Here is a 17,869-nt window from a genome sequence, read left to right as displayed (position 1 = left end):
GGGCTGAGCTTGACTGGGCTCAGGAGAAATGTTGGCTTTGCACAAGAGAAGGTTTTAGATGTCTAAGCTCAAATGTTTAGTTGGCTTTCACAGCAGCAGATAAAGGAACACTCAACTGCTCCTACAGGAATAGACAAAAGATGAACAAATGTGTTGTTGCTTCCCCCCTCTCCCCCCACCAATAGTAATACAGGAACTATTCTTAAAGGATTTTTACTGGATATAATTATAAACAATATGTATGGTTAACCCCACATAAAGTTGTTCGGCTTATAAGAATGATTTAAAGTTAACATGTTGGATGAATTACTTGTTTTTCTTTAAAAACAGTGGAAACCTCAAATAATAGAGCATCTCATAACGGATGAGAGAGTCAGATACACTTGAGTTGGAATCCTTATAAGCTATTGCCACTTTGAGCAAATTACTTTACTTCTAAGACTCAGTATTTTCATCTCTAATTTGTAGATAATAATATCTTTCTCATAGGCATGTTATGAGAAGGCAGACAATTTTGTAGAGGTCATGCACTGGCCTGACACAGTCATGGTTCTCAATAATTGGTAGACATTGTCAAATTAGAAATGAAGGTTTGTTTCATCAGATACAAGATGCTACAATTTTTCTAATAACAAAAACTCCACCATTGGGACATAATGGATACAAGATTAAGCAGATTAATGTAGTTAGAGGATATTGCCCTTATTTATATCCCGATAAATGGATATAAAGTAGTCCCTGGCAACCCCCGATGAAGATCTTTTTGGTGAGTTTCAACTGCATGTGGGTTATTGCCTGGCATGAGACTCAAGAAAACAAAGGATTTTCCTCCAAAGCCTAGCAGCATCATATATGAAATATTATTACTCTCTTTAGAGAAAAAGAAAAACCTGGTTCTCTTAGGATTGTCTAGAAGCATTCCCTTTAAACTTTCAGTCTCTTCAAATTCAGTATTTTGCAAACTATGTTAGATATAGTTTTAACATAACCTTTGTAAGAAGAAGGAGATTGATTAATTTGCTGCTGACAAGAGTTCACATTCTTTTTGTTTTTCTCAGAGGATGCATCTGCTTCCTATTCTGAACATGGTTCTACTTACAATCTAATTGCGCTACCCTACACTGTCCTATTATTTTCTGAGTCTGAGCCTACATTTTAGGCCAATCATTGAAGAGCACAGGAAGAGAAGACTTGGAAATTGAAGGCTACACATATACATACTCATCTCGTTACCTGTATCAGTAGAGCTGCTTCAGATTGTAGAAGCATGCAGTTCTATGCTTTAGGCTTGTCCTCACAATTTCCTGAGATAGGTCAAAATTATTGTCTCCATATGAGGTGTGATATTTGTCATCTAATGATAAATGGTTGAATGATTTAAGCACTTACTTGAGCTTCGTACTTTCTTTGCTCCTCTCACTGGGTCTTAGGCTCGATAGTTAGAATATTTTGTCCAGATGTATAAATGGAAACTTTGAAGAAAAAAAATCGTTCAGGTTTTATTAAGCTTAACTCCTAAAATATCACTGTGAGTAGTAATTAAATTAGTATCTGTGGAGCACTATAATAAATGAGATATAATTTATAGATCACATATGTAAAAGCTTAATTCAAATTAAGATCTCCTTCTTTCCATATTAACTTGGTGAAGTTAAGTTTTGTTGCTGTCCCATTCCCTAGAAAACTATCGTGGTAGTATTCACCCCGAATTTAACGGTAATATACCGTCATAAACTGGAGTTAGAAGGTTTGAGGAGATTGAACTCTTGGAAACAGGTTTATGTTTGAGCTTGGTACATGTGGCTGAAGTCTTGAGTTTCTGAGTTTTTGTTGTTGTTGTTGTTGTTTTTTCTCTCTACACATCAAATCTTTAATTAGAAAGTAACCTAATCATTTCTTCTTAGCATGAGAAAACCATACTGCAAATGTTAGTACAAGAGATGAATCCTACCTCACAACAGAATGATCAACCTAAGGATTACAAAGGGTGAAATCATTCACTTACTTGTTAAATGGTCTCTTCTGAATACTGATTCAATCCGTTATATTTCTAGTAATAAGCATGCAACACTAAATATACTGAATAAATTATAAACTAATATATACTAATTATATTATATACTACAATATGTATACAATTATATACTAATATATACTAATATGCTGAATATACTAAACATTGGAGATATATATATACATATATATACACATATATGTCTATGTTCAGTGTTCAATATTAATACACTAAAGAGATATTTATATATATAATATTATATATATAAATATCTCTTTAGTGTATTAAAAATTAAAGATATTAAAATATATATATATACATATATATATATATTTTAATATTTCTTTAGTGTATTAACACAGAACATGCAACACTGAACTTATCGTTCCTAACATTCCCTGAAAGAATGCTACTGGAAACTTTCATACATCAGATATGCATAGCCATCATTTTACAATGGAACAAAAAGGTTCAGAGGTGATGTCACATGGCTGATCAGCGTCAGGGTTGAGTGTTCAATCCAGGATTTCAAACTTCAAGGCCAGCATTTATTCAACTATGTTCTACTCAATTCTTATAACACTATTAGGGCTTAATAGAATTTGAATAAAATGTGTTTCCTCATTAGTCTTGGTTTTCCTCCACCAGTAGTTACAACCAATGATCCACTTATTTAATAAGACTTTCATGAGCAGGGGTCATGCTTTTGCCTCTTTTTATTTTCTCGGGATTTAGAACAGTGTTCTGCACGAGTGGGTGTCCAGTCACTGTTGACTCAGATGGGCAGAATTCGTTCTTTAAACCAAATATATGCCAAACCTCAGATGTCTGTCCCTATCTGGCACGTCTAATTTTCCCAGAAGTAGAAATGTTCATTCGTTCTACCGCAAGGTTTTCTGTTTCTGTTTCATTTTAATGTATCAGGTTCTTTTTTCTTTGTGATTATCACACAAGGAAATTCTTTGACAAAATACATTGGAGTCCCTCTAGCCATGGAGTTTTGTCTGTGAGTTACAATTTCATATTTTTCCCTTTACATTTGGGGATTGAATTAAGAAAATATTAATAAAGCTACAGTAAGACTTGTAGCTGTATGATAAGTAATAAAGAATGTTTATTATGTGCACTATATTCTATATAGTATAGTATTCTATGCACTAGAGTCTACAAAAGGAAAACTAGAAAAATAAAACTCACAGTAACTTTTATAGAGAAAAATCTAAAGGAAACAACTGACAAGGTAGTCTTTATTTTTACAGAAAATATTCATGTAAGTCTTCTGTAGTATTATTTTGGCTTAATACTAATAAATCACTAAGAAGTTTTTAACACAGCTCACTCTACTGTTTACCTAAAGATAACATAGTTCTTGATAATTATAAAAACAAACAAACAAACCAGGGGTGCCTGGGTGGCTCAGTCTGTTAAGCGGCTGCCTTTGGCTCACGTCATGATCCCAGGGTCCTAGGATCGAGCCCTGCCTGGGGCTTCCTGCTAGGTGTGAAGCCTGCTTCTCCCTCTCCCACTCCCACTGCTTGTGCTCTCTCTCTCAAGCTCTAGGTCTCAAATAAATAAATAAAATCTTAAAAAAAAAAAAAAAGAACCCAGTTCATTTATGAACCACTAAGCAGCAGTGCATTCCACTTTGTTTGAATGTGTGGAGATTGAATTTTTTTCTATAAATCCAGATGAACTAGGTAGATTCTTAAAAGTAGTTCATTCACAATACTTTCTTGTCATTGATGATATCTATATAAATACAGTTTTACCTGTTTATCTGTACACACACACACGTATGTGCCTATGCTAAGTTGATGAAATCATCAAAGAAACAGTAACACCTATTCAAATAAAGGAAAGAAATATATATATTGACCATAGTTAGGCTCCCTCGATAATACCTTCATGGTCCTGTCATGGTCTCTTTTTCATACTCTGTTTCTATGGACTTTGTATTCTATTTCTAAGAAACTAGGTGGAATACTTAACATTCCTTTAGAACTTCCAATATTTCTGAATCTGTTACTTTCCTCATGTGTTTATTTTCGTTTTTAGTATGACATTGTCCCATAACTTTCATAAATATATATTCATATTTATATAATATATCCAAAGAAAAATTTTGTATAAAAAGTATTCAGTTATTCATTTACTCATCTTATTTGACCAACCAATATTTATTGTCATTTGCTATGTGCTAGGTACCTTTTAATACCATAGAAGGATATAGCAGAAAACAGACAAAAAATCTTTTTCCTAATGGAGCTTACATCAAACGGAAGAGATACACATAAAATAAAATTATATATTTCCACTTGTGATGAGTTTTGCAAGGGAAAAACACATTGTGCAATAAGAGTGTATGTAAAAATAACTTAAACCCCAACCAAAGTGTCTCCTTTAATTACAAAAAAAATATTCAATAATGGTTTGGTTTGCAAGCCAAGAAGTGTCATGGGCTTCAGGTGGTTATTTTGTACACTGCTGTGACACACATTTCCTTTTTATGCGGGGATTTTTTTGGGACAATTGTCTCACATCTCTGAGAAAGTTTTGGATTTTTTTTTGGACGTTCATTTTTTTAAAAATAAAGCCCGTACTATCACAGCTTAGAAATTATAAAAATGATTTTCCAATCCCTCCCTTTTAATAGAAAATAAAGCCTCAATAAGTTGATTGTGCACAGATTTGCAAGTGTAAACCAGAGAGTATTTCTAAATGTGAAATATCAAGAAAAGCTTATGAATGTTCATTTAGAATCTTGGTAATATGGGTCTCCTCATGTTTTGAACAAATGGAGCACATGGAGCACATGGAAATCTAAACCAATATATTAGCAACACAAGTCAACAATACTCTGTATAGAAAAACAGGAAAGACTATATATATAGCCTAACACATAATCAATACACAAAAGAGACACTATCAAAATTTGCATGTGATAAATATGTAGGAAAACATTTTATTCATTTTTCTTTTTTAAAATCACAAAAGAATAATGTGTTTCTACTAATTTAAGTCAAATTACTCTTAATGATATCTTTACAAAAATAGCTGTCTTAAATTGGATTCCCTGGAAACAGATTCTGAGGTGGAGAGTTCTGGGTAGGAGATCTACAGGGGATCCTCTTGAAAGACATAGGAAGGCAGGATAGGGAAAGGATGGGTTTGATGTTCTTTGTGTTTATCTTGCTTATTTTGGGTATACAATCTTTTAAATTTTGGAAAATCTTTGGTAAACTTTTCAAATACTGATTCTGACTTATTCTCCCTCTCTTCCCTCTTTTTCTAGACATCATCTGCATGTATATTAGACTAATTGACTGGGTCATTTACAGGTTTTATCCTCTCTACTATACTTTCATTTTTTTCTGTCTGTTTTTAATTTACATATTTTTGTTGACTCATCTTCAAACCGAAAAACCCTATCCTCTATTTTCTCTTAATTGCTGTTAAATATGTATGTTGAGGTCTCAATTTCATTTAATTTTTAGTCTAGAATTCCTTTTGGTTACTTTTATAGATTACAGTTATTTGGTGAAATTCTTCATCTTTTAATTTTTTCTGTCTCTTCTATTTTGCAAATAAATGAATTGGTATTTTAAAATTCTTTTCACTAATCCCAATATCTTAATCTCTTATTATTTCTCTTGGTCTTGGGTTATTTGATGTCATTTCTTATCATTCCTATTGAATGATTAGACTGGTAAATGACTTGTAATGACATCATATAACACATAGTTTGTTTAAAAAGTGGATAGGCTCCAAATAGTGTTAACTTGCTCCAGAGAAGGGCCATTCTTTTCTCTACCTAACGATAGTTGTGGTAGCTATCAACTTGATCAAATCAGGGATTATGCTGATTCAAATCCAGAGCGCAGTATTGGTATGGCTCTGTCTACTTTAGATTTGTCCCATTCTTCAGGCATAGCTCTCCAGAGCTCAGATGAGAACCTGATCGTTTTCACTACAGCCCTTCTGATAGCATGACTTGAACTTAATGCTTATTTCTTAACACTGAGGATGTCAGGTTTTGGCTCAAATTTTTAACTTTCTACCCCATACACCTTCAGAATTTGGACAACTGTTTGATAGGGAATCAAGCTATAAACTTAAACCCCTCAAGTCTTGAAGTTTGTTTGTTTTCTTTTTCAATTGTGAAACTGCCAAAAATGTTACTATTTTCTCTGTCCCCACCAGCAGAAGCCCTCAACTTGGATTCCTATTTTCTTGCTTATAGGGGAAACTCTTGTAGTTTCAACCTCTAGGCAGCTAACTTTTCCACATTTCAGTCCAAAAAGGAAGAATAAAAATGATCTCATTTTGGAAGTTTATGAGTTGATTACCATGACTTTGCAATTTCAAAATGTGGAATTGTAAAGATGAACATGTTTCAACATATTAAATAAATGAGGTGAGGGTCTCCTCCAAAGATTCATTAATAAAAGATGAAATATTGATGGAAAATATATAGCTGTTGTTAAGTTGTATAATTTCAATGTGTAAATCTCAATCTATTGATTAAAGGTATTTCTTGGGCTTTATTATCATTGAAAAGATGAGAGGGTGGTGACAAACTTTCCAACATTCATGAAGTACAAAGAATTGAGATTGTTTTGAATAAGGCATGTCATCAGGCTTGCAATGGCATGTCTTATAGAATTTGCAACAACATTGGTTTATCAATATTTAAGAAAGAGGTAAAATCTTTATGCAGTAATGATGAATTATACACATTTATTTTTAATTGGGAACAACTTTAATGTAGAAGTAAAAAAAAATCTAAATTGCTATCAATAGAACAATTTTTTTATTTCTTCTTCTTTTTTTTTTTTTACATCTTTGAAATTACTGGAAATCCCCTAGAGTATTTCTGAGTCAGATATAGTCATAACTTAGGAAACCATGCATTATTTACCATGATTAAAGAGTATCTGGGTTGCCTGGGTGGTTCAGTCAGTTAAGCATCTGCCTTCAGCTCAGGTCATGATCCAGGATCCTGGGATCAAGTCCTGTATCGGGCTCTTTGCTTGGTGGAGAGGCTGCTTCTCCCTTGCCCTCTGACTGCTATGCCACCTGCTTCTGTGCCAAACAAATAAACTCTTAAAAAAAAAAAGAGTATCTGAAGATTATGCAAACCAAAAAGTTATGCCAATATCTTCTTCTAACACAGGTATCTAATGAAGTGAAAAATTATTTTACTTTGGTTTTTATTTTTCTTTTGTTGGTAATTCCTACATAAGTATAAGTATAGCAGAAGTATATTTAAAGTATTCCTATGTAAAAGTAGTGACTTTTTCTTACCTTAAAAATATAGGAAAAGTGATTAGTATAGCAAGACTATTTTGGAGAGATCTGGGGAATTACACTAACAATGTCATATTTCTAAAGGAAAAAATCATTTTCAATTAAACTAAGAAATATTTTGGGAAAAAAATCATGGCACCTTTGTTAGTGCATCATTTTCACTGTAAAAGAATAAAAAAAAATTATTACCAAAAACCACATACTAAATAGTTCAGCAAATTCCTTTTCTAGAACAAAACTCTCATCAGTATTTTTGTTTTTTTAGTGTTGACATGGAGATCCACTTAAATGTATCACACAATGATGGAGGCTTAAAGAACAACTACTATCCATATTATTTTTTAACAGGTTACATACTTCTCTAAATCTTATGCCTCACATATGGAATAAAAGGGTGCAAATAGGTAATTTCTAAACATTTTATCCCTGATATATTATTTGGCTCTTTGTCCATTTGGGAAATGTTTTTCCTGTATTAATTGCATATGTTCACACTGTCTTGCTATAATTTATCCACAAGATAATCTGATTCAATGTCATTCAGTCCAAACCCAAACTTTCATTTGGAAATGATAACATGCGTGTCTGTGTGTGTGTGTGTGTGTGTGTGTGCTAGTATGTGCATGAGCCAAAACACAAAACCATGTAAATGTCCTTCATGAAAGATTAAGTGAGATAGAGATGGATTGCATCTATTGCAAACTTCCCTCACTCATCTACTTTTGCTTTGAATAGCAATATCTGACTGCAGTTATTTATTATTTTCATTTATTATTAATTTATTATTATTTAGTGATCTCTAATTCACACCATGAACTTTATCCACATACCTTTTATATTTCTCATAAGGCTTCCTAGAAACTACTATTAGTCTTTGACAATATCTCTTAAAGGACCAACAGTTTCCAGAGTGATTTTTAACTTGACGCTCCATATGGTGTGCCCTGGCAATATAATTGAGCAATTGTTTAGCCCTCAACATTGACATCCATTTTATATTCCCTGTAACAATAACACACACACACTCATTCAATTCCTACTTGTAGCTTTCCTTTAAAAAACAGGAAATTCCAGTGTGTTATGAAATGGTTTTAGTCAAGAACATCCTGCCCATATTTGGTGAATATGATATGAATTGTTGCACAACTGAATCTGGTGTGATTCCTAGTTTGTACACTCATACAATGATGGAGTTATTTTAAAGAATAATATATGTGTTTATCTTTACCAAAGTACCCTAGAATACCTATTGCTACTGTTGGTCTCTTTACTCTTCCCTTCATGTATATACAAAAGAAGTAAAATAAGCCTTTATAATTGTCTAGAAGATTGGCCTTCGACCTTATACTTCAGTTGAACTTGGGTCAGGAGAACACACTTTTTCAAGGCCAGAAGACTAATCCTTCTCTTAAACCAAACCTGAATCCGGAATTGGCCACTCCAATGAGAAAACAAACAAATGAATGAACTGCCAGCATCACAGAAAATGGAAGAAAAAGAGAACAAAAATAGGATTTGCACTTAGGCCTTGTGCTGAACAGATCTCAGCAGCCTGCTACAAGAATTTGCAGGCTAGGACTGTTGCTTTGCATCCACTGTTGTGTTGAAGGAGGAAGTTCCAAGAAGGCACAGTTTTGCCCTTGGCAAATGAAAACAGGGATCTTCTCACCATTCTGACTGGACAGGTGGAAAAGATGGCTCATGCTTCCTTGCACTGACTTTTCACTTACTCACCTCCTACAAAATATGATCAGCTTCCTTCAAATTCAGAAATGCCTTTTATCCTGGAAGGTGATATTTCTTCCACCTGATTCAGATCAATGCCTGGACTTCGGTGTGGGGAGTTTGTGGCAATCAAGAAGAAAAGAGGGGAAGATGAGAAATATTACACGTACCCTGGTGGTGAAGAATATTGATTTATACTTTAAAGTTAAAATGTCCCCAGTAATTTTTTATTGCTTTGTTAAAGGCAGGTGATGTATGTATGTATATTGTATTAACTTACTTAAAGACTGAGGTGCTGAATAGGATTTGCCTCAGCTACTTTTAAATAACAATTTTCCTAGTACATTAGAAATATAACTCCATTCATAAATATAATAGAAAATCATGAATAGATTTATTAGCAAATTAAGACAGACTTGAGCATTTGGAGAGGTTTATATTACTTGGATATGAAAATGGTAAAGGGCATGTAATTAACTTTGAAACTTGTTTCTAAAATGTTAAGAATAATTTAGGATTTCATTGAAAAACTTGGCTATTTTTGTCCTGGCAAAAATGAGTGAATATTGATTTGTTTTAGAAATAAGCAAAGGGGGATTTATCTTTGAGGTGAAAAAGATGGATTTTTAAAAATTGTGGTAAAATTCACATAGCATGGACCCTAGCCTCTTAAATTTGTAAGTGTATAATACAGTATTGTTAACTTACACACGATGTTGTACAGCAGAGTTCTAGAACTCTTCATCTTGCATTTTAGTGAAACTCTATACTGAAACTCTATATCCATTGAACAGCAACTCCCAATTTTCCTTTTCCCCCATCTTCTGACAACCACCATCTTACTTTCTGTTTCTATGAGTTTGAATACTTTAGATATCTCATATACATAAAATCATGTGACTGGCTTATTTCATTTAGCATAATGTCATCAAGTTTCATCCATGTAGTAGCTTATGGCAGGATTTCCCCCTTTTTTAAACCTGAATAATATTTCATTGTATATATGTTACATATTCTTTACTTATGCAGCCATCAATCAACATTTAGAGTTTTTCCATCTATTAGCTATTATAAATAATGCTGCAATGAAAACAGGAGTACAAAGATATGCTGAACATCATTAATCTTTAGGAAAAGGCAAACCAAAGTCACAGCAAGATGGTTGGGATGACTATTAACAACAACAACAACAAAACCCAGAAAATAACAGTTCACAAGGAAAAATTGGAAACCTTGTTCATTGCTAATGGACAATGGAAAATTATGAGGGTTCCTTGGAAAAAAAAAGGAAGAAAGAAACTGCCACATGATCCAGCAACCCTATATCTGGGTATTTATCCAAAAGATTTGAAAAACAGATCTTGAAGAGATATTTGCATTCTCCTGTTCATTGCAGTGAATTCAACTTTATATTCAAAAATATTAAATAATTTTCAAAAAGCAGACATCATACTTCCTAAAATTGATAGCAGTGGATATTAAGGACAATGACAAGTGGGTGGGTAGGCTAGGTGGTATTATTTTATTTCATATCATACCAATATATCAGTGCTAATATTTTTTAGAGTGGAACAAAAAACGATAAATATATATTTATTTTTTATTATCATATGATGTATTATTAGCCCCAGGGGTACAGGTCTGTGAATCGTCAGGCTTACACACTTCACAGCACTCACCATAGCACATACCCTCCCCAATGTCCGTAACCCAACCACCCTCTCTCTACCCGCCTCCCCCCAGCAACCCTCAGTTTGTTTTGTGAGATTAAGAGTCTCTTATGGTTGGTCTCCCTCCTGATCCCATCTTGTTTCATTTTTTCCTTCCCTACCTCCAAATCCCCCATGTTGTCTCTCAAATTCCTAATATCAGGGAGATCATATGATAATTGTCTTTCTCTGATTGACTTATTTCACTCAACATAATGCCCTCTAGTTCCATCCACGTCGTTGCAAAAAGCAAGATTTCATTTCTTTTGATGGCTGCATAGTATTCTATTGTCTATATATACACCACATCTTCTTTATCCATTCATCTGTTGATGGACATCTAGGTTCTTTTCATAGTTTGGCTATTGTGGACATTGTTGCTATAAACATTCAGGTGCACGTGCCCCTTCAGATCACTATATTTGTATCTTTAGGGTAAATACCCAGTAGTGTGATTGCTGGGTCATAGGGTAGCTCTATTTTCAACTTTTTGAGGAACCTCCATACTGTTTTCCAGAGTGGTCGCACCAAAAGTAAATATATATTTATTGAAATAAAATGGTTCAATATACAATTGGATAGAGATGAGATGATGAAAATATGAATTTCAAGCAAAGTTCTAATTTAAGAACTAAATATATGTGAAATAACATAATAACATTAAACAAAAGGGATTATTTTGAGTAAGCCATTTCATACAGGGGGGGGGCAATGTAATAAAAAGCCATGTCTCACTTTATCTTAGATATAATACATGGTTTTTTGAACATGAAATGTATAGAACAATAAAGACATAATTATTTGGTTTTTTAGAAAGCAAGTACATTTATTTTTAAAACACTGGTGTGTTAGTGAAATGTGGCTTTAAAATGTGAAAAAGAAGTCAAGATTTTAGACATTTAGATCCTGTTTTATTTGGAGTCTATAGAGGAAGAATTATGTTTTATTGCTTTTCATGCTTCTTTGCAAGGGAGAGAAGAGGGCAAGAAATGAAAAAATACATTTACTGGGGAAAAAAAGTTGAAGTCAGTATAATAAAAAAAAAGCCACCCAAATATTAGGCATCTTTCGTTTCTGTTTTTGGTTTTTTTTTGTATTTTTTAAAAAAATATTATTTGGTTTGAACCTGGGTGATGTTAACACAGCCTAAGATAAAAACTTAGGAGAATTTTTCTTTGGCCAAATGAATAGTATTCCACTCAAACCATGCCCTTTCTCATTCTGTTGTACTTCTTGGGATGTTTGGGAGATGATGGATTTCATTATCTGCTGTACCTCATGGCAGTGACAAGAATAATAAAATTCAGTTTATGCCCATGAAAACTCATTTATTTTTTCATTAAAATAACATTTAGTGCTGGGCATCATGAGAGTAATTGGGATCCTAATCACACTACTACTGGAGGGAACTGAGTGCCATAGAAGCAACCAGGAGGGGTGTGAATGTAACTTTGGGAGACAGTAGGGAAGATTTCTTAACAAGATCATATAATCGATAGACAGTTGGTAAACTTCCAATGAAGAGACTTGTGAAAATAACATTTATAGAAAGCAAAACCTTCTTGTCCTCCAAGTATTCATATTTTCACCTATCATTTTCCTCCTTTCACACAGGGAAATAGGTGTTCTCTTGTAGCTTTTACTCCTCCAAAACCTGTACCATTAGTTACCACTTCTTGAGTAATTTTCTCATTTTCACTTTTTATCCTCTCAATTATTAACATTTTCAGTTATTTCCACACATTAAAAAAAAAAAAAGCCTGTCTTCTAACCTCTTATTTACTTTAGGTACAACTTCTTTCTCGTTCATAGGCAAACTTGTTAAAGATGTAACCTCTTCCCATTGGCTTCAGCAGGCCTCTACTGCAAGACCCTCTCAAAGGTCAGCAGAGATCTCCTCAATGCTAAATTTAACAGCTCCTTCTCTATTCAGAACCTACTTGAATACTTAATATCTGTACAACATTTGACTCTGAGGACTACCCCTCATTTTCCTTTAGCTTCATCTGTAATATTGTCTTTTGGTGATTTGTTTAAATTCATCATATAGTCTCTTCTTCCTATATTCATTTCTGAAAATTTGTGTGACCTTATGTTTCTTTCATATTCTTCACATTTCTTTATTGTACTCACCATCTTTTTTTTTTTTAAGATTTTATTTATTTATTTGACAGACAGAGATCACAAGTAGGCAGAGAGGCAGGCAGAGAGAGAAGAAGGGAAGCAGTTTCCCTGCTGAGCAGAGAGCCTGATGTGGGGCTCCATCCTAGGACCCTGAGATCATGACCTGAGCTGAGGCTTTAACCCACTGAGCCACTCAGGTGCCCCTGTACTCACCATCTTAAAGTGGTTAAATCTTAGTACCAGACACTTTGTGCTTAGATTCTGGGGCTGTCATTTACTGCTGTGTAACTCCAAGCAAATTGTTTTCCGACCCCTTGAGACTCAAATGTTAAATAAATATAATAATTGTGTTGGCTTCATAGTGTTTAATGAGGGTCAAATAAGATCATATCTATACATTTATTGACATAGTACTAGGAACTTTAATTATTAAATGGGAGGTATTATTATAATTACTTTAGTTCATAATGGTATATACTAGCTTAACATACTGGTGACTTTTGAATCCAGGCTCTAGACCAGCATTATCTAGTATACTTTTCCAATATGGCAGCCATTATCCACATGAGACTTTTGAAGTATTTGACATGTGTCTACTGTGAAGGGGGAACTGAGTTTTAAATTTCACTTAATAGGGACTAATATAAATTTAAATAACTACGAATGACCAGAGCCTACTATATTGGACAGCACCACTCTAGACCTTTATTTTTAGCTTCTTTCAAGACATTAAGTTTGAAAAGTTAAAAGATGTCAAACCATCCACTTCCTCTCCTATATATTTTGGATCATGCTACTTTTTTGAATTTCCTATTTCAGCTCATGGCATCACCATTCACCAAAGCAACAATGTTCAAATGCTATGTGATGTATTAGGATTCATTCCGAAATGAAAAGAGCATGACCTTTGAATCAAACACACCTGGCTTCGAATAGGGCATCTCCATTTCCTTGCCATTTGACCTTAGGCAAATTAAATAACCTGCAAGAGTCTCATTTTTTTTTCATTTGTACAATAGAAAAAAATATGTGTATCACACAAGGCTATTATCAGGATTAAATGGCATAGCATATGTAAAACACCTGGTATAGTGTCTGAGCATATAAAGCGCATATATTTCATAAATATACATTACCTCTTTTCTTGCCTCCCATTTCAAATGGATTAACAGATACTATTGATCTACTGCTGAAATATTTTATGAGGCTTTTCTCTTTTTCCATTCCCATTGAATATGTTCTTATTAATCTCCTTCTCATCAAATTTTTCTAGTATAATAGCCTCTTAATCAATACCTTTTCCCAGTTCTCTTTTACTAATGTTTCTTATCCAATCCATCCTCTGAATTTCTACAAAATAGTTTTCTAAAACATAAGTCTGATCCTTTCACTATTTATTGCTTTATAATTTTATTAAACAAGTATGTAATTCAATATTGGTTGTAACTTTTATAAAGTAAGTGATATCACAAGTGTGTGATAGACGTATTCTGCCACTTTCAAACTTTCATTTTGGGGGTTCACAATTTATGTTTCTAATGACACATAATTCTCATTTATGTACTTTTGTATTTATAGCCCATTTAAAAAATAAGCAACAATTCATTTTTCCTGTTGATAAATATTTAAGGTTGCTTTGAATGTCTAGTATATATAGTTTTTCTTATAAATGCATGCAAAAATGTTTCTAGGATATATATCTATTACATGAAATAAGGTGAATGAATACAAAGACTGAAGCCCACTAAATTTTACATATGTATACACTTTTGTAACCACCACCTAAATCAAGGAATAGAATAATTCCAACATCCCAGATGTCCACTATTACCTCCCATCCTCCAGGAACACAATTCTGAGTTCTAGTACTCTGTCTTCGTGTTCTGGAACTTCATATATATATATGCATTCTTTCATGTCTCACCTCTTTTCCTAACTATTATGTCTATAAGATTCATTGATTTTTTTGCATGTAGCTATAGTTACCACCCCCCTGCTGCCATTGTTCCTGAGTATCCATTATTATATTATCCATTATCCATCATTATTATATCCACAATTTATTTAGTCATTGTACACCTGATGTACATTTGAATTATTTCCAGTTTCTTGACATTAAGAGTAAAACTTCCATGGAATATACACATGCACTCATTTCTCTTCTGGTTATTTCTAAGAATGAAATAACTAGGTCATAGGGTAAATACATTTTTAGCTATAGTAGGTACTCTCCATACCATTTTTCAAAGTGGACTACCAACATATACTCTTTATCAAAAATTTCTGAGAGTTTCAGTTGCTCCGTATCCTCAGTAGTTTCAAGTTTGGTTGCCATTATCTCAGGGTTGCCATAATATCACTTTATGGTTGTGCTTCTATTTCACTGATAGTGTTTTAAAGAGTCTTTTCATGTGATTATCAGAATTTGGATATGTTCTTTAGAAAGTGATTTTTCAAGGCTTTTACCCATCATTTTATTATTTTTTTGCCTTTTTATTTTTGATTTGTAAGACATTTTTGCATAGTTGGAATGGGTCCCTTGTTGAATATATGTATTTCAAATATCTTTACTAACTCTGTGGTTCAATGTTCCCCTTTTAATGTATATTTAACAAAAGCACAATCTAAATTTTCATGAAGTATATTTTAATCAATATTTATTTCATTGTTAGTGCTATGATAATATACTGTTTAATACTAATTCTAAGTTCATTATAACATTCTATGTTTTCTTCTTTAAGTTTTATTGATTTAGATGTTGTATTTATTTCTGTGATCTATCTGGAATTAATTTTTTGGTATGGTTTGTGTAAAGTCAGGGTCTATTTTTTCCATATGGATATTCAATTGACCCATCAACATTTATTGAAAAGACAACCATTTTCCCTGCTGAATTGTGAAGGTGGCTTTCTTATAAGTCAGATTTCTACATATGTGTGTATATGTATCCTTTCCATATATATTTATGTATTCTATATTTTTATAACATATATACACATTACATATATACCTTCCTAAAATGTGTGTGTGTGTGTGTATATACACACATATGTGTGTTTGTGTTTGTGTGTGTGCATGTGTATGTGTTCCATCCACTAAAAAGATGTAGAGACCGTAGGCAGTTGAGTAGCAATGACCATGCTCACAGTACCTTGAATATTCTCTTAAAATATCATTGTTAATACATAAAAAAACAGAGGAATTGTCCTTTGGAGAAATGACTAAGTCTAGGTTCAGCCAGAAAATGTCAAAATGGGAATATAATATCTTTTTATACCAAAGAACAAGGAAGAGATTACTACCAGAATCATATATATTTATATATAAAATTATATTTAAATGTGTGTGTGAGTATGTATATGTGTGAATGTGTGTGTGTGTGTGTGTGTGTATGAAAGAGAGAGAGAAAGAGAAGGAGAGGGAGGGAGAGAAAGAGAGATCATTAATTCATAGAGATATTCCAATTCAAGATTAAAAACTGAACATAACATCTGTATTTTATCGGTATTTCTATCCTTTCACACTGTGATCTTGGTTCTTACAGGTAAAGAGAATAGAATCAGGATATCCTATTACTAGTTACTTATTTTCCACAGCATTGGTCTAAGACCAATAATATTATGCTAACACCAATAAGGTTACTGAATATATATTATTTTCACATGCTCTCCAATTTTTCTCCTACTTTTTATTGGTGTACTGTATCTATGTTGTCATAAAACATAGCTATTATATACAATAATTTCATCTTTAGTCCTAATTCTTTTTTAATTATACAAGTGATTATATACTTGCTCTTCACAATTAGTGTTTCAGTTTAGTAATTTTAAATGTCTGACATTTACTCTCTAATAGATGAATCATCAGGAAAAGCATACAGTGAGAATATCCCTTACATTTGTTTTTGTTGATAAGGTTATTTTATTCATATTTGAGTCTGTTTAACTAGAAATAAAATCTTTAGTTCACATTTTAATTCTTCTTATGTCTTTTTTTTTTAAAGATTTTATTTATTTATTTGACAGAGAGAGAGATCACAAGTAGACGGAGAGGCAGGCAGAGAGAGAGAGAGAGAGGGAAGCAGGCTTCTTGCTGAGCAGAGAGCCCGATGCGGGACTCGATCCCAGGACCCCGAGATCATGACCTGAGCCGAAGGCAGCAGCTTAACCCACTGAGCCACCCAGGCACCCCAAATTCTTCATATGTCTTAAATGTTATTCCATTTTCTTCTGACAAAAGATGTTGACAAATGACTGATCTTAATCTATTTTTTGCTTATAAAACATTTGATTTTTAAAATTAATTCAAAAATATATTTTGTTTTTCTCTAAAGTGTAGCAATTTTACAAGATTTTGGTATTGGTCTTTCTGTAACATTTTTTCTTAGTTATAAGTTATTTCAGTATGTGTTCATGTTTTTATTTTAGAAAACTTTTAATAAAATATAATTGTATTATTTTGTTCTCTTGCTCTGTTCTCTTGCTTTGATTTTCTGGTTTAGGTAATTTTGTTATCTGTAATTATATCCTCTTCATCCATCATCCATATTTGCTAATTTTCCTCAAATAGTTCATGTTTTTTCTTTATTTCTTATAATTTTTTTTCTATGTATCGACAGAGTTAGTGTGAGCAGGGTGGGAGGGGCAGAGAGAATCCTAAGTGGACTGCATGGCCAGTGCGGAGTCTGATGCAGGGCTTGATTTCATGACCCTGAGAACAGAAACTGAATTAAAACTCAGATTTATAGATTTATATTATTATTTCTTTCATTCTTCTTCTTCTCCTTCTTCTTCTTCTCCTTCTTCTTCTTCTTCTTCTTCTTCTTCTTCTTCTTCTTCTTCTTCTTCTTCTTCTTCTTCTTCTTCTTCTTCTTCTTCTCCCTCTTCTTCTTCTTCTTCTTCTGTATTGTTTGTATTTTTGTATTTTTTTGTATTGTTTTGTTTTTGGTTTTTAGAGAGGGAGAGGGTGGATAGGGAGAGAGAGGGAGAAT

General features: G+C 33.0%; 1 long non-coding RNA gene across 1 annotated transcript in view; it reads left to right on the top strand.

The window, feature by feature from the left end:
- The window catches only part of LOC125098426 (uncharacterized), a 28,016-nt gene extending 15,379 nt beyond the window's left edge, over positions 1-12,637 (top strand). Inside the window, exon 2 of the long non-coding RNA XR_007126824.1 lies at positions 12,544-12,637. This is a non-coding gene — a long non-coding RNA (uncharacterized LOC125098426). The remainder of the gene's footprint in view (positions 1-12,543) is intronic.
- Positions 12,638-17,869: the final 5,232 nt, after the last annotated feature.

The sequence above is a fragment of the Lutra lutra genome, chromosome 4 (assembly GCF_902655055.1).
Source record: "Lutra lutra chromosome 4, mLutLut1.2, whole genome shotgun sequence".
Classification (NCBI taxonomy): domain Eukaryota; kingdom Metazoa; phylum Chordata; class Mammalia; order Carnivora; family Mustelidae; genus Lutra; species Lutra lutra.
Note: the sequence above shows the minus strand (reverse complement) of the source record. Positions and strands in the feature narration are given on the sequence as shown.